Source organism: Aedes aegypti, chromosome 2 (assembly GCF_002204515.2).
Source record: "Aedes aegypti strain LVP_AGWG chromosome 2, AaegL5.0 Primary Assembly, whole genome shotgun sequence".
Taxonomy (NCBI): domain Eukaryota; kingdom Metazoa; phylum Arthropoda; class Insecta; order Diptera; family Culicidae; genus Aedes; species Aedes aegypti.
The window spans coordinates 99,819,360-99,838,384 of NC_035108.1; the positions used below are offsets into that span (position 1 = coordinate 99,819,360).

General features: G+C 37.4%; 1 protein-coding gene across 1 annotated transcript in view; it reads right to left on the bottom strand.

Annotated features, from left to right (window-relative positions):
• LOC5570740 (zinc finger CCCH domain-containing protein 18) overlaps positions 1-19,025 on the bottom strand; it is a 356,472-nt gene that overhangs the window by 261,159 nt on the left and 76,288 nt on the right. Inside the window, exon 2 of the mRNA XM_021839495.1 lies at positions 12,201-12,328. The gene's annotated coding sequence lies outside the window, so the exon portion shown is untranslated. The remainder of the gene's footprint in view (positions 1-12,200; positions 12,329-19,025) is intronic.

The following is a 19,025-nucleotide window of genomic DNA, read 5'->3' on the forward strand; positions in this document are numbered from 1 at the left end:
CTTGGCATCACGCCCTCACTGGGACAGAGCCTGCTTTTCAGCTTAATATTCTTATGAGCACTTTCACATGTATTAACTAAGAGCTTTCTTGGCCAAAGTTGCCATTTTCGCATTCGTATATCGATGTGGCAAGTACGATAATATTCTATGCCCAGGGAAGTCAAGGAAATGTCCATTACAAAAAGATCCTGGACCGACCGGGAATTGAACCCAGACACTTTCAGCATGGTTTTACGGTGTAGCCGCAGACTTTAACCACTTGACTAAGGAAGGCCTCAACCAGTTACTTATGATTTTTTTTTCAAGGACCAGGAGTAGCAACGGTCAAGCGGGAACTTAATTTTAACATTCTTTGAATGTACATAGGGGAACTTACGTATTCTCGGCAGCTTAAGCCGATGCCGTGCTTCTTTTGTAATTTTCTCGGACATCAGCAGACAAATTCCGTGTTTGTCTATTTACATTTATGCGTTGCTCAATCCTCTATCGATTCACACCGACAGAATTGTCAAAATGCTTTTGGGAACGTTTTTACAACGCTGCGAACATCCCTTGTCAGTGTGACTATTGTCGGCAGCCTCAATCTCTTCGGCAACTTTCCCATAACAACTGCTGGTGAATCTCTTCGGCAGCTCCAAATCAGTTGCATTTTGAGGCGTGCTCATTTGAATTGATGACATCTCCGGCGATATCGTTTGTTTAGTCTCGGAAATCTCGCCAGCGGGAAGCAGGCAGAACAAAGAATCATCTGGATGTTTCCACTGATGTGTTTTGATAGAAAAATACTGTATATTTGGCGTTTGAAATTTGGTTGCCGATAATAGTCGAATGGTGCCGAAGCCGTAAGTCTCCCTATATGCTTCGTAAAAATTAAAATTTTATTTAAAAGTGAGAACTTTAGCCATTCTGAAGGAAAATTCTTTTGATGTTACTGAAGACTTCCATAAACCAACCAGTCCCTTCAATATCGCCCATAAAGGTTTGACTGTAGCTGCGAATGCAATCGCACCCATAAGATTAATGAGATCAAGATCAATCGATAAATCTCGATCATACGATCAATCAATCAATCACGCCATTCATTGCGTTTGGTTGGCTTTGGCCAAACGGCTTTTCGCACCTCTGGAATGAATGGAGCCCGAGTTCGACGTATGGCTATCATTTGAAAGTTTTGCTTTCGAATCTGCAACTTTTGATCAATAGTGTTCCTCCACCTTAGAAAAGCAACTCTCAGCTGCGGGGAACTCGCCCAATATTGGCGTTCGCTCGCTCATCGTGTGAGAGTCGTACGGTAGCCGCAACAGCCCCGCGCTCCACACACTCCTAAATCGCGCGCACGATGGCAACAACCAACAACTACGCATATTGGTCTCTTCTCTTTCACGAAGCGGTCATAAATCAGTTTTTACAACATCTGATGAAAAATACATAGAGTATTAAAAAATAATTATGTTCTGACTGTCATAAATACTCTCGAGGTTGTTGTCATTGATATCAATTTAAAAAAAAATGTATGAAAGGAATTCTTCACAAACAGCAAAACAAGTGTTATCTGCAATTCATATTTATTCAGACAATTACAACGTTCTGAATCTTCTTATATGGTGATGAATTCCTCATTAGCGTCTCGAGCTTCAACATTCGTAATTTTGAACTCCTTTGCTCTTTCGGCCACAGAAGAGGAATATTGTTGGGCCCAATATTAACCATCATTTCTTCCCGTCAAAGCATAAGCAAATGTGGTACCGTCGTGCGGGGTGACATTGGTCCATAAGGGTGACTTTGGGCCATTATTTTTACAGCAAGCTAATGCCAGAATAATGAAGACAATGTGTCAAGTTGCAAGAATACGTTATAAATAGCCAATAGATGGTCATAGATTAGTTTTTTGGCGCTCCTACTAATCATGAGATGCATCGAAAGAGGTGGTCAAAGTCACCCCCTAGGCCCAATGTCACCCCGCACGACGGTAGTAAAAACTTTTTGTTTTGTTCCTTTTTCCACTACATGCAAATACTAACCCCTTGGAATAAGCCATTTTATGAGACGTTTCGAATCATGTTTTCCGTTTGTTTACAAGCTTTGAAAATTGCTGGCGGGCCCATTTATTTACGTTTCTTCTAGCGTCACATTTGGAAGGAGCTCATTCAACAATGGCGCCTTAACAAACTTTTTAATCTTCCCATGTTAAATCAAATCAGCAGGAAGGGAGCAATTTAGGGTAGGTGTACCAGTTATGGACATAATGGTTCCCTATTTCGCCATACGTGATAATTTGATTATTTTCAATTCATTAATTATTCTGTGTGTTTTAGTAGATTGATATCAAATAAATCTTGATGTTAAAACATTCAAAATTATTCATAATGTGAAAGTTTTCGAGAAAAAACATATGGTCAAATAGGGAACCACTATAGCCATAACTGGTACACTTTCCCTATTACATCTAGTGGTAACACGAAACATGGAAACCGAGAAGAATGATGTTTGAAAAGAGACGGCACTCAGGCAAAAATACTATGAATATTCATTATTTTCCCTTATGTTTATTTGCCACAAGAAATCGGTAAGCATTTCATTGATTCACCTTATGAATTGATCTCAATCATGCCAATGCTGTGTTCTGCTCATTTCATAAAACAGCATTATGAACATTGATACAAAAATTTAAGAATTCCTTCTATCAACAGTATGAACTACATTACTTTTAATGAAACAAACCATTATCTCACCAGTCGTTTTTTATAATTAGTTGATTATTGTATACATACGACAAAGAATGGACATCTGATTTTTCAGATGCCATTCCACCAAAGCCCATCAGCCATTTTCTAACACAAATCAGATATTGAACCAATATGCAATTGGTTTATTCGGATTTTTAGACAAACTGCAATATAGTTGACGTAAAATCGACCATTACACTACGTTTATTATAATCTACATTTTTTATCGTTCATTTCCGCAGTTCCTTCCCATGACTGGGCTTCTTGGTTGAACAGTATGCTGGGTGTCAACGATAGGGAGCTGCTTTCCGGTCGAATGACTGCTCCTTAGCTTTCTCTGGTTCCGTTCATGTTCCGCTGTTACCATCTCCAAACTATTTCGAGGAAGCTCGTTCTCCAATCGCCGTCTCTGTGATAGAACTGGCTGTTTACTTTCGTTGGCTAGTCAGACTGAAAGTATGGTAAAAGTAAAGATTTACGTATTAAAGTTCACGTGCATTACGGCACACTTTTTTGAAATAAAAATCTAAAATCGATTTCTCATAGCCGTCCATGTGAATGGCGATTTTTTTTAAAGGCTTATATTCAAACTTACCTCTTAATCGTCAGCTGGAGTACACCAATTTCGAATCTGAAGTCACAATTAACTTATCTAAAATATTATTGAATATAGGCCTGCACTAAGATCTCGATTTCATTAAGATCTAGTGAGGATTCCGGCAGCGTAATTGCAAATTTTCATAATACGACCTTATGAGTTTTTCACACTAGTGATAGCTATGTGAATCGTAAGGTAGCTTAATGAAATTGATTACTTAAATTAAGTATAACATGCTTCACAATTATGGTTTTCATTGAACTAATATGAAATCCATAGTAGCCTTATGAAATTTGGTATCGTTAAGGAAATGACTAATGACGGCAATGAAAATCATAAGGCGCGCAATGAAATGTGTGAATCTTCATTATGTTCAACTATTTTCTCAATTATGAGTATCATTTCAATGGTATGGAATCCATATTAGCCTTATGAAAGCGATTTTTATAGATTTTTCAATGCTTCATAAGGGAAGATTAATGAAATTCGATAATTAATTTGCCTGAGTGGGGAACGTCATCATCAACAACAATGTGACCAGTGCCATTCACATGTCATGCTAGTTTTTTGAACAATAACAATGAGCGGCCCGCCGGAAAACGTCATTCGAACGTATCGTAAAATGGCTTATATCTGCGAAGAAACTGGAACTCATCCAGACACTGATCACACAACCAAAAACTGTTCCTCTTCGGCGGCGATACAGCAGCAAGATCATCTTTGTTCAGCTCCTATCAGGAGTATCAGGAACTCCTATAAAAATCATTCCTTCAGAGATTCAATTAGGGTTCCATTTGGAGTCCTTCTAGGGATTTTATCAGGAGTTCCTCCAATGATTTCTTCAGGAGTGCATTTCAGAATATCAAAAGTTTCTATAGGAATTCCTTTAGATGTCCTACCTGGTGTTCCTACAGGAATTCTATCCTTAGGGATTCCATCAGGAAATCCTCCAGGGATTACATCAGAGGCTCTTCCAAGGATTCATCAGGAGTTTCTCTAGGGATTTCATCAGGAGTCTTTCAATAGATTTCATTACGAGTTTCTGCAGGGATTCCATCAGAAGTTCTTCCATGGATTCCTTTCGAAATACTTCTTAGATTTCATTAATAAATCATTATGGGACTCCATCATGAACACCTTCTGGGATTCCATCAGAAAATTTGTCAGGGATTCTATCAGGCATTCTTCTAAAGGGTCCTCAGGAATTCCTCTAGGGTTTTTCTGGGTTCCATCAGGCTTAATTAAGGGATTATATCAAAATTTTCTTCCAGGGGTTCTTCTAGGGTATTCTTCAAGTGAGTCCTCCCGGAATTGATCAAGGGATGCCTTCCGAAATTATTTAAGGAATTTATATCTTCAAGGGTTATCAGGAATTCCTCCTGGGATGTTAACAGAAATTTCGGGAAAGGATTTGATAAGCGGAATAACTCAAAAAATTCCTTCCAAAATTTTTTAGGAAATTTTTCGCGGAGTGTCTCCAGAAATTCTTGGGGTTTTCAGGAATTCCACCAGCAGTTTTACCAAATATTTCTTATAAATAATAACAAGTAATTTGGGAATCCACCAGTATATCCTCCAGTGACTTTATGACGAGTTCTCCTGGGATTCAAAAAAGGAATTCCGCCAACGATTTTTCTGAGAATTCCTTTAGTAATTCCACTAGGTTTCCTTCAAAAATTCCGCTAGGATTTCCTCAAAGGGATGGCACACAAATTATGTCACGCTAAATTTCAGTTTTTTCGACCCCCTCCCCCTCTTTGTCAGATAATTCTTCATCATTTTCTTCAGGAAAACCTACAAGAACTTCTGTTCAAATTCTCATAGGGATTTCACTAGAAATACTTCCAGAAACTACACCAATATTTTTCCAGTGATCTTACCGGGAATTCAAAAAATCCTCTAGAGGTTCTTTTAAAATATTCTGGAAAATTCCTCCAAGGGTTCCGCCAAGATGATCTCCAAGGATCTCATTCCGAAGAGGATTGTACAAAGCTTTTCTCTGAATGTCTTCAGGTTAAATCCCTGGAAGGATTTTTTGGAAAATTTCTGGAAAAATCATGGCACAGTATTTGTGAAATGCTTGAAGGAATCACCAAAGAAATCACTGGAGAAATTCCCAGAGAGTTCGCAGGAGAAATTCCTTTAAATATCTCTGGAAGAACTTTTGAAGCAATACTACAGGATTTCTAAGGTAATTCCTGGTGGATTCCTTGGAAAAAATCATTCAAGAAATAATGAAAGGATTTGATGGATAAATTCGTTGAGGAATCCTCGGAGAAATTTCTGGTAGATTCTTGAAGTAATTCCGTCAAAAATCCCAGGTCAAATGTCTCCTAAGGTCGCTTCAGGGATACAAGGAAGAATCTTTGAAAAAAACACCGGAAGAATTTTTTAAATAATTTATTGAAGATTCCCTAGAAGAATACTCTGAGAATAACCAAGCGGAATCTCGAAAGCAATTTCTTGGGGAATCCCGTGTAGGACATTTTTTTAATTCTTTTGCAGTATTTCTGGAATTCCTGAAAGTTTCCTGATGGGATCCCTGGAGGAAATCCTCGATTAATCCTTGGAGAAATTCTGGGTAGAATCACTGTAAGAGTTCCTGGAGTAAATCTCGGCATGTATTTCTGTAGGAATTGTGGAAGGAAGTTCTTGCGAAAATTGTGTAGGACTCCCTGAAGCAATCCCTGGAAAAATGTATGGATGAATTACTGAAGGATTTTTTGGAGGTATTCCTAGGGAAATCACTGGAAGATTTTTGATAGGAGCAATGGAATGGTGGAATTTTTAATGGAATACCTCTATTAATTTCTTTGGAGGGATTCATTGAGTAATCTCTTTAAAAAAAATTCTAGAGGAATTCCTGGTGGAATCGCAGGAAAAGAATTCTTATTGAATCTTTTTAGGAATTCCTGAAGTTTCGTTGGAGGACTTTCTAAATAAATATTTGGAGGATTTTTTCTTGGTTTAAATTCCTGAAGGACTCCGTAGCAAAAATACAATAAAAAATTGCTGAAGAAATTCTTTTTGGAATTTCTGAAGCAACTCCTGGTGGAATATAAGGAGAGGTCCTAGGAGGAAGCTCTGATAAAAGTCCTGGTAAAATTCTTGGAGTATTTCTGATGATCAATTTCTTGAGAAGTATCCTAAAACATCGTGATGTTATTCCTGAATAATGCATGATGGAATCCTTGGAACTAACTTCTAGTAAAATTCCTGAAAGAATCCCTGAAAAAAATGTTATTGCAATCTCTGGAGGAATTCTTGGAGGCAGAAATCACTTGAGGTATTTTCTGGATTGATCTTTGAAGGAATCAGTGGAGAAATACTAAATATTCAGTAGAGGAACCATTGAAGGAATCCCTGGAAGAATGCCACCTGAATGTATTCTTGAAGAATTTTCCCTGGAGAAACTTCTGGTTGAAACTGTGGATAAATTTCCGGAGGAATTTTTGGTAAAATTCCTGGTAGAATCGTAGGAAGAATATCTAACGGAATCTTTAGTATAACCTATGGATTCCTGGAAAAACTTCTGAATAGAATAACTAGTGGAAAACACTAAAGATTCTGGATAGTAGGTATTACAGTGCTCTCTGAGAAAAAAGCTTACGCGCTAAATCAGGTTTTCAAGAAAACATAAAATTTTCATGCCGATCGTCGTGCTGAAAGCGGTACCGCGTTAAAAAAAATCGCGCAAAAACACGTAAAAAAGACTTTAGTGTATATAGTCACGAGCGTTTGGTGTCAGCACTTGTTTAAAAAATATAAAACATGCAACCTTTTTTTTAATCAAACATTTAGGAAATATTCAAAAAAATGATCAATGTTACCCCGGATTACGGTACACCAAAAAACATAACCTAACTAAGTTTGACAATTCTCAGGTCATTCTGAAAGATTGTACACTTCCTGTCTTTGTCTTGTCTATGGACCTATGACCTGATGACCTGTCTATGGAGAAATGACCTGATGTAATTTATTTATTTATTTCGTCAACCGACGTAGACTAGTACATTTTACATATACATGTTTTTGTTTCATTTCTTAATACTAAAATTATGAAATTTATAAAAAATATTGAAAAAGAAAGTGTAGTGTAAGTAATGTTAATTTCATTTTGTTTTATTTTATGCGGTGCGACTTCTAATGGATTTGAAGTATTATTTTAGATTTTGCCGAGACATGGCAAAGTCAATAGTTTCGCAATGTTGATTGTAAATGGCCATCATTTAATTTAGAGGCCCGTTTTTGGCATAATTTGTTCGATGATGATTTGTCAAGAATAAGTTACGATTTCGTAGTTGCCTAGAAGGAGCGTAGAAATTTAATTTTGATAAGATTTCTGTAGAATCAATACGTTGCGGAACGATATCATTTACAAATGAAACTCTTGTGATTTCACGTCGCTCTTTCAAAGTTTGTATGTAAATAAGCATGCAGCGTGCTTTGTAGGGTGGAAGTGGAAATGATGTCCAACCTAATTTACGAAGAGCATATAGTAGAAATTGTTTTTGTACAGATTCTAATCTTTCTTCGTGTGTGATTGAGAAAGGAGACCATACAATGCTGCAGTATTCCATGATTGATCTTACATATGCAATATATAGAGTTTTGATTGTGTATGGGTCATAAAAGTTGTAGCAGAAGCGTTTTATGAACCCTAGCATGTTATTAGCCCTGTGAATTATTGTATTGTAGTGGTCTACGAAAGAAAGCTTAGAGTCTAAGATTACTGCTAAGTCCCTTACTCTTTCACATTTTTCTACATTTTGATTTCCTAATGAAATTGAAATTCGTGGTGTTGTTCTTTTTCTGCTAAATGATATTAGGTTGTATTTTTTTACATTCAGTTCTTTTTTTGCACCATACGTAGAATTTTTCTATTTCATTGCGGAATACATTGATGTCTTCTTCATTTCTTATTTTTAAGTAGAGCTTCATGTCATCGGAATAAATTAACACTTTAAATTTATTGAAATTAAGGAAATGTCGTTTACATACATAATAGAAAGAAGAGGTCCGAAATGAGAGCCTTGAGGGACACCCGAAGTGACTTGAATTGGTTTTGATTTGTTTCCTTTGCATTTTATTATTTGTTGGCGGTCAGTTAAATATGATTCAAGCCATTTCAGCAGTCTTGGCTCGATTCCATTTTTTTTAGTTTGAAAAGTAGCATTGGTATGTCTATGCGATCAAATGCCTTGTTAAAGTCCGTATAAAGAGCTTCTACGTGGTTTCCATTGTCCATTGCATTCAATGAATAGTCAACAAATTGAAGTAAATTTGTTGAGGTCGAGCGACCTTTAAAGAAACCATGTTGTGTGTCAGTAATTCTATTTTTGATTTGAAGAAATAGTTTTTCGTTGACAATTGACCCGAAAAGTTTCGGAATACAAGAGATAATGGCTATACCACGATAATTACGTATGTCAGATTTTCGGCCAGATTGAAAGATAGGCACTAAAAAGGAGCTTTTCCATATTTTTGGGAAGATTCCGGATTCAAGGGATTTATTAAAAAGCCAAAACAAAGTTCTTTTGCTAAATTTTTCATAAATATTGGTGGAATCTTGTCAGGGTCGGGACCTTTTGAAGCGTCCAAATTCATTAGAGCGTCTGAAATTTCCCGCACATTGATTTGATTCACACCAATATCTCTAGAAAATTCCGGGTAAAACGCAAAATAATTGCGATCGCGGTCTTCTTCCGAAAATGTAGTATAGATTTCTTGGAAAAAAATTGCATATAGATTGCAAATTTTTTCTGAGTTGCCACCCACATTTTCATCAAGGTGCATAACGGATGGAAAATTGTCAGATTTTAGTTTTGTTTTTACGTAATTAAAGAAGTTCTTTGGACAGGACTTTATTTCAAGTTCAGTTTTTAAATTATATTCTTCAAAAGCATCACTGATGGCAAGATTCAATTGATCTTTCTGGTGTTTCTTATAAATTTTGTGTGCCTTTTGCTTCCGATTTTCAGATTTTTTATGTGATTGTTATACCATATTGGAATTTTTGTACTGAGATTTCGCCGTATTTTGTTGGACGGAATTTCTTGTTTTATGATTTCTAGTACAATTTCATTGAATATGTATGCAGCAGTTTCGACACTTCCTTCATTTCTGATTATTTCTTGCCAATTAACATTATTTAATCTACATTTAATTTTTTCATAGTCTGCTGATTTGTATTCAAAGGCTTTCTCGTATTCATAGTCGTTGGGTCTTGCATTCTTATGGATGAATAGGGAATATTCGATTGCTGTGTGAAACGCTTCATATTTCCATAATGGATTCAATGACTCAGTTACACAGAAATCTTCGTAAATGTTTGTCAATAAGAAATCCAAATAACAGTTTTGTCTTTTTTTAATATGATTAATTTGATTTAGTCCTAAATTGGCGGTTATATCGAACATAAACTGCAATGTTTCATTGTCCCCAACGACTGGGAGTAAAATACTTTCATTTTCAGAGTCCCGAATGAAATCAGCATTGCGTTGGTTAAAATCACCATAGATGTGAACTTTAACCTCTGGGGGGAGTTGTGATAAAATTTGTTCGACACATTGTAAGAAATTTTCATACGTGCCTTTATGCGCATGGTCAGGTGGAAAATACACTGAGGCAAACAAGTGTGTTTCACCTGCTATGTGTGACTTTACCCAGACATGTTCGTATTCTTTAAAATATTGTGTGTTGATTACTTCAGAATTAAAATCAGTTGAAAGAGCAACGAAAAATTCCGGTCGCCTCTGAATACGTTGAAGCCGCTTCCAAAGACTTCTTCGCTTTTTACGCTTTCATCCCAGCTTGTTTCAGTTGCCAGAATAACCGAAAAGGATTAGCTTAAAATGTTTTTATAAATTTTCTTCATTTTTGCTGGGCTTTTCATGCGATTGAAATTTTGACAGTATATCAAGATTTCAGTCACACTCTGTCTACATTGGAGGCACGTCGTTTGATAAAATTATACTGTGTTCTTCCGTAGAAGTGGGCGTCCTTACTTGCTAAAATTTGACGGTCCTGGATAGGGAAAATAGCATTGGATGATGGCTTATATGACATGTGTTGTGGCAAAAATGGCTTATTTGTTGGCTTTCCTTAGCCGAGTGGTTAGAGACCACGACTATAAACCAAAGCCATGCTGAAGGTGTCTGGGTTCGACTCCCGGTCGGTCCAGGATCTTTTCGTAATGGAACTTTCCTCGACTTCCGAATGCGCAAAAGGCAACATTGGCAAAGAAAGCTCTCAGTTAATAACTGTGGAAGTGCTCATAAGAACACTAAGCTGAGAAGCAGGCTCTGTCCCAGTGAGGACGTTAATGCCAAGAAGAAGTAACAGTAATAGAGTTTATAATCGCTAGTAATAATTTTATTAGGTGTGTCTGTATTTGTACTGCTGTTTTTATAATACCCATATGCATTGCTGATGATTATTTTTGGCTTACAATTAGTGGTAATGGTTACTTGAGTAACAAGACAACTTTATTTTTCGCTTTTTGGCCTACAGGGCGGTACCACTGTGCAACGGTGCGATGTCGGCGCGGCGGCCTCAAAAAACCGTGTCGTGCGCCGAGTTTTACTTTCAAAGAGGCGAGCAACCTAAATCACGGTTTATTAAATGATATTATTACATAATGTGTTTCTGTCTTTTTTCGGTTCAGCCCCTCGTCAGCAACAGTCAGCTGCTGCTGCCGATTTCTCGATGCAGTTTTGTGTTTCTTTTTCGCTATTTTGAGTTGCTGTCGTATCGCTGCTTGTGTGAACCGGTCGATTGCGGTGAGGTGTGCTGATTTGTTCTCGTTCACCACTCCTGGGTTCGTCGTCGTCTGTCTGTTGAGGTCTCTGATCTGTTGACTCGGTCAACGTTTCTGCCGCGCGCCGAAGTGGATTGACCACATTGAAGTGCGGCTACTCTAATGGAATATAAGGTTGCATTTGGTACTGCTTACGCAGTTCTGTTTCTCTCTTTCTTGGTGTGGTGCACCGCAACAAGACAGCGAGCAGTTCGATTTATGGGGAATGACCAGTTATGACAGGTTTTTCGAGAACAAGTGATATTTGTCGATGGACTGCTGAATGTTACATGTTGTGTCGCTTGAAAGGCATGTCTCACTAGTGCTGTCGGTGAAGTACCTCTAACCTATTCCATAAGTGTAATCACAGCACTTTAATTTAAATCATGCATGGACAGACTACTGCATGATATTTGATCAATAGGATTAAAATCATTTTGTAATGTGTGACTTGTGTGAACAACATGAGAAATATGATTGCAACCATTTTGGATTTCCAACACGAAGAACACTTATTTGGAAAATAGCCTTTTTTAATAAAGGTCGACTTAAGTTCTAAATCTTATCACGTACTCCCTTGGATTAAATTACTGGGGTCGGTAAAATTTCAATGGGTTTTTTGATCATGAGCATGAGCATAAGTGTGAGTATAGATGACCGCTTTGTAGTTGCACTCCGTGATTGACCAGGACAATCGAAGTTGCACAGAAATTCATTGAATGGAGCTTGGAACAAGCTAACCATTCTCAAAGTGCACCAATCCAAGGTTTAAAAGTCTATAACGAATGTGGCTATCGGGGAAGGGAAGGAGTGTGTAGAACCATTGTTACCCTGTATCAAAATTATAGATCATTAGATTTCATCACGTGATTTTCTAAAAATAGTCTGGATGAACTCATATACAAATAATAAGTTACTAAAACATTAATAAGTAATCTCGGGTCATTATGGACCCTCTAAAGGTAAACTAGGGTAAATGAGAGGCACGAATTAACCATAAAAACGTGTCAGGAAGTTTTTTCTTCGAATAAGTCATTACTATGGGGTTTAAAAAGCTCTCAAACATATTGATACCTACTATAGGTCTTCTGCAATGGATCTCTTTATAAGAGTTTAATAATTCATCCTGATTCACCTAAATCAAACAGCTTAGTCCCTCGCTATCCCGTCCATCAAGCAGTCCAATATGGTCCACAGCCGGTTTACCTGCAACGAGAAAAACATAGAGAAAACACAAGCAATTAGTACGAACCATTTCACGCCTGTTGAAGCATATCATATGGAAAAGCCTACCGTAGTCGTCGGGACGACGTAGGCAGCTCAAAAGGTGGTCACATGACCGTGGATACGAAAGTGAGTCGAAAACTGGAAAACCGAGAAATTTCAAGCATCCAACAAGTTTTTCCGGAAGCTTTGCGACGAGCAAAACAGCAGAGCAGAGCAAGATGGACCCCTCTCGTAAATAGCTACCGAAGAAATCACGGTTCGCAACCGTGACAGTACCAAGTACAGAAATTTCCAATCTGCCTACGACAAGATCAAACGTTTACTCATCCACTGTGGTCCACAGCGGATGAAATGATGATGATAGGCTTTCGTGTTGGAGGATCACTTTAGGCTGAGTGTACGCAGCCAGCATCATTGACAGCTACTGCTCAGGGAATAAGGGTAAGATGGCTTAAGCTTAATCGCATTTTACAGAGAATTAACAAAGTTTTAGAAAAAACTTATAGTGTATCAACGAAGTTTTAGAAAAAACTTATAGTGTATCATAAGTTTACAATATTAGCTATTGTCAAATCAAATATACAAAAAAAATCTACGTAGATTATTGATTTATATAAATCATTCAAAAACAGTAGGAGAAGGATGTGCAAGATGGATGGAATGAAGGACCCCCAAATCTTCCCATTTATAAGTCTAATAATTAGATTATTTTTGATCAATTATTGATCTTTTCTCTTCCCTTCACACACTAATAAGCAATTATAAAGGGCACATCGGGGCCCTGATAGCCATAGTGGTAACCGCGCAGCTATTTAGTAAGAGCTAGCTGAGAGTCCTGGGTTGTTGAAATACATTCAATTTGACTAAACAAGAACAAGAAATCAACAAAACAAATAATTTATTTTGAAAAAAAAAACCAAGGTTTTTTATAACGATGACCATTTATCCTCATGAAAACACCTTTTTGCAATTCCGTTGCATATCAGCCTACTTTATATTAACAAAATGAATCACATAACGACCTCTTTTCTTACACATAAAACAATGCTGGAAAGTGCTTTTTTCCGCACTGAAAACGGTGCTGAAAAGTAGCACTTTTCAGTTCTTTTTTCGGTGTTGCCAAATCAATGCCTGATTGCGTCCGTGAACAATTCATTTAATAACTCTGGATTTCTCAATGACTGAATCAACTAGCTACATCCGTCGGATGATCCAAATTCTAGTCAGGACTTGGAAACGGATCGTTTAGCAGACATAGAGGAAGCTATTAGTTTACTTTCTAGGAAGCCGTAGTCTTATTCATGCGGTCATTCGTGTAAGCAGTTCGGCACATGGGGAACAAAATAGTAGACAATTGTTTGCGGTGTCCTAACTGTTTTGTCTTCGCACGTAGATTTTAGACCAGCAATGAAAATTTGTGACAGTAATTCAACTGTGTCACAGCCTTCGTGATTGAAAAATATTCAGCTGCTACTATCTTTTGGATGTCCAAGTGTATACTTTTGAAACATGTTTATGTTCCTAGAAATAATCCATCTTAAGCAGCATTTTTCGTAATTGCAAAATGCTTTTCACACTCTTAAAAATGAAGCACCACCAGGAAGACAATTTACGATGAAATATCTCTAATTCTTCATAATTTACAATGTTCTGGTTTTCAACAAACTTGATTTTTATTGGAATAAAAGTTTCATATATGATTTTATCGCTTTTGCTCTTTTATATTATGATTCTTACCACCTAGATCTAGAAGAATAATCTCATCATAGTTGCTCAGAATACCGAAAGCAAACCAAAGTTGCGTGATTGGTTTTAAAATCACAGTACCGGCAAAAATAAACTAATTTATACCTGATTTCCATTCAATATGGTCAAGTTTGGAGCAGAGTGTCGTATTTCTCATGTACCGTTTTGACTCATATTCCGAACACTTAAGGCCAACAGTGACTTCAAATGTATATGATGAGCATGAATTAGTGGATGTTTGGGAAAATTGAGATTGCTTTACAAAGCTTAATTGTTAGCTGTTGGGTGTGCCGTTAAAAATGTTAATTTAAACTTGTTCAGTGTTGTTTTAACGCAATAGTATGGAAAAACATTTTGATTCAAATGCCGAACACCGAGTGCATTCTGTATCATATTCCAAATACTTTGATTCAAATTCCGAACAGCACGAATAAATCGTTTCCAAATTAATAATTTCGCAAACAAATATATCTGAGCTAGTTGTACTAGAACTAGAGAATCATTACTATTCTCGAAGTATAAAATAGATTAGAAGACGTAAAGTTGAGTTGCAATTGACTGCCATTTTCTGGTTATTTGATGATATATTTCAGCGAAACATTTCAACTGAATCGCCATACAAAAAGTGTTCGAAATTTGAGACTATTCGGAATTTGAGACAAAACGGTACACATCAAAGAGACCTGAATTTTATACAGCTTTTGTTAACTGTAGCTCAACATTGGAAGTGCTGGAACATTTCTGAGAACGGCATCGGATTCAGCAACCCCAAATATTCTAAAGACACATAGTTTAATCTTTGAGACACACAAAAATCTGGACAAACATTTGGAAAGGGCCCAAGAAGTCTTGAGCCTTTTTTTCAGAAATGTTGCCGTTGAGCCCTTTTTAACCCCCCGCCACTGTGCCGGAATCATAGTTCATCTGTAATTTCTTTACCGATACAGATTCTATTTTTAACTAATCCATATTTATCATCTACTTCACTCTCTTCTATTATTTTATTCTCACATCGAGCAGGTAGGAGAGTGCACTGCTGTTAGTCCAATCAATAGGGTCCTAAGGCTCTGTCCCAATTTTAGTGAAAAACGCTCAAGTTCAGGCCAAAAACACATGTTCACTCAATTTTTTAATGTTTTTTGTTAGTTTAAGCCCAAAAAAAATTTTTACGTTTTTTTTTTAGATTTTGTCAAACTTTTTGGCTTAAACTCAAATTTTGGTTGTATTTTGTTTTCCGTGTCCCTCCCGAAATGTCAGATAGCAACAACCCCAGTGTGGTGTTTTTTGTCGACTAAGTGAACGTCAAACATGATCAAAACTGGCAACTCTGTTTGTTTGGTTTATGTTCGTTATCAGCTCCGATTATTGTTGTTTATTTCGATAGTCGTGTAACGTTTAAAAATACGATTCTTACACCAACGGATTTCTTCGGTTCTCATGTTCAATTTTCCGGTCGAGTTTTGACCGTTGAAGTGCTTGAAAGTGGTAAAAGTGATTTTGGATTTTTAGTAGCAGTCTACCCATCCAAATCGTACAACAACCCACACAATTTTTTTCTGATCACCGCGACATCTGCAGAAAAATAGTTGAAGCACAAATCGCATACAAGTTCCAATACAAGCCATGTTTGCAACTACAACATACAAGCGAGCATAAGTAATACGTGCTGCATAACCACAGGCGATTCACCATGGCATAGCAATGCGCAAAGTGCTGTGAAGCAATTCGCTCCCAATACGACAATTTGTCCGGTGGGGCGTGCTGCTGTCGTCATGATGATGGTTGACGAGAGCAATGTCAAACTCATTCATGGTTTCAAAACATTCGGAACAAAATATTTATTTTCACCGCTTACTTCACTTATGTATGAAATTGAATGAGATCCAATGGTAGAGAATTCATTTATCTACCCAATGGTATTTTTAGGGGCAGCGGAGAATGTCCCGAAGCGTATTTTATTCAAGCGCAAAAATCGCTCAGGCGAAAGTTCCAATGAAACTAACCTCACATATCCTGGTTTTTCAACCTCAAACTAGTGCTCCTATCAGCCGGATCTCAATTTTGATGAAAGTAGTGCAATAATACAAACAACAAACGTATGTAGAACATAAAGAATGGATATTCCTACCTTTTCCGCCTAACTGTTTCACTGTGAACCGTCTTATATCAGGAAAATAAAACATTTTTCCCCACAGCGGCATGTGATGGATGCGTGAAAAATTAAATCTCTCATCATCTGACTAGTTGCGCTACCAAAGTATAGATGGCTAACAGTATGTTGCGTTTTGCGATTGGAAGCGTATCAATGGTATCGATTATGTTGTCTGTCGCGGTTATACGCTTCCAATCGCAAAACGCAACATACAAGTGTGCGGATCTATTCGAAAACTCACACTTTCGCGCTATTTCGACTTCTGCCGACCAAAATTCACCATTGAACACGCTTACCACTGCGATCACAGAGCTACATACTGAGATAAAAAAAGATAAATTCAAAGCCTAACGTTCAATTTTCTTCTGCTGCTAACTGACCAATTATAACTCAACGTAGAGCCACAAAGAGACCGCTTGAGACAATCGTACCGGCCCGAGCCTCGGAAAACTGTTGTGTTGGAAGTAAACAGCCTTTGGACAATGTCGTATCTGTACTAGTTTGCAAAAACGAAGACCCAAAATTTTGGTTGTACCTGTCCAGAATTCGACCAGATGTTTCAATCGAAGCTGTTTCAGCTATGGTCAAAGCTAACATGGATATCGATGATGATCTCGTAGTGGTGAAACTTATTCCAAAAGAGAAGGATATAACAACACTCACATTCGTGTCCTTCAATGTTGGTCTTGATCCGTTAATGAAGTCAAAAGCGTTGGATCCAGAAACATGGCCTCAGGGCGTGTTATTCCGGGAGTTTGAGGATTACGGATCTCAAAAATTTCGTTTTCCTCCGAAATACAAGAAACCGGCAACACCTTCAGCGATAGCGCAAACATCGTCTCCTGCTACTCCGGTAATGGATTTAAATTGAATGGACTCCATCCGGGACGCACCATTTTAAGCAATCCGGAAGCCCTCGATCCACCCATCACAGTTGTGCCATTCCAGCCAGCGTTCAACAGTCGTCCCGGCCCTGTGTTTGGTTTTAATGACGGGGTCTTCCAGCTCGTTGCTTCAGGCAAGTACACATTCATTAAGGAAAATTATGTACCTGATTCGTTCATCGTTTCCAGTGAACCGTCACAATGTCACCAACTTCCATCTGCATTGATTGTTCCTGCTCCGGGATGCAAACTTCACAGCCCTATGGAAGCTCCTAAACCTCTCATCTCAGTCGAGCCATTCCTGCCAGCGACCAGCAGTCATCCCGGTCCTGAGTTTGAGTGTGTTTCTGTTTCATCTAACAAAACTATTCAAATTTTCAAAACCAGTTTTTTTGCTCAAAATTTAAGCAACGTTCAAGAAAATGTATCATTGCATTACACTTGATATCTGGATTGCAATGATAGATTTGTATGAAAATTTCTTTAAATTTGAACGAAAAAACTGGTTTTTCGTTTTTGATGATTGCTGATGATTGAACGATGGATTCTTGAGCCTTAATCTCAATGACTTTCTACAACGGGCTGTCAATGATTACTTTCACATAAATGACACGTTGAACATCGTAAACAATCACCGCCTTTTATCTTCATAGTCTAAAGCTAGTAGACCACAGCGAACAAAAAATCCAAGCTACTACTAGAATCTAGTATGCTTCCACCTGCATTCCTCAAACGCCCTTCAAAAATCCATTTGTCACCCCTAGAACTCCCCTAGACGCTTGAGCCAACCTCCTGGATTACATTAGGAATTGTAAGAAAAGTTCATAATAGACTATTAACTAAAATCGCTACTGAAATCAGATATGCTCCTCCAAAAAACAAAAAACGGTCCTGGAACAAATGTGTTATCCCTAAAACGCTATCGGACACTAAAAAACACCACGTGAATCTCATGAGGGAGTGGGGTCACAGTAATCTTGAAGGTTAGATACCCTTAGATTACAAACATAACTTGAATTGTTAAACATGGAGAAAATGAAAAAGAGAACAATAAAATTTCAGCTTTTCCAGAGTTTTCCACGGAAATTATACCAGATTTCAGTAAAGTCGCAAGGAAATTTAAAATGAATTTAAAAACGATTCAAACAAATTTTAATAGTTTAACATGAGAAATTTTAAGAGGAAATAGACAAATTAAAAATCTGCTTATTCATCCTTACGTCTCTACTGGAAAACCCTTTGACATGTTCTGAAACTCTGAAAGGGATTAAATAAGATTTGAAAATGGATTCAAATTACTATGGAAAGAAATGTTAAGAGGATATAGAAAAGTATACAATATGATAGTTCACCACTTACGCTCTCACTGGAATCTGGAAATTTTTTTTTGTATGGCCCTGGAACTTAATGTTTTCCATTTCAAGTTTTATAACAAAAATAACGAGTATAACAAAAATAACTTACAACTATACCAGAAAAGTTCGATCGATCATACAAACTTTATTATTGTTCTGAATCATGTATGTTTCCTCTATATAAAATACCACGGTGCTGTTTTTTCATTATTTGTCGTAATAATGATGGTGGTAAAAAGTGAGTAGTCCAATCTAAAACATGGCGGTCGATACCTTCTCAATGCAAGTGATTAAGTTACCAGGAATGGAGGTTTCCAATGGAGAGATTTTAAGATTTTCCCACCCAGTAAGTACTGTATATATTATTCCTCTTCCTTTTTCTGACGATTCGTCTCAACTGGGATAGAGCCTGCTTCTCAGCTTAGTGTTCTTATGAGCACTTCCACAGTTATTCACTGAGTGATTTTTTGCCAAATGATCTTTTTTACATGTGTATATCGTGTGCCAGGTACAAAGATACTCTTTGCTCAGGAAAGTTG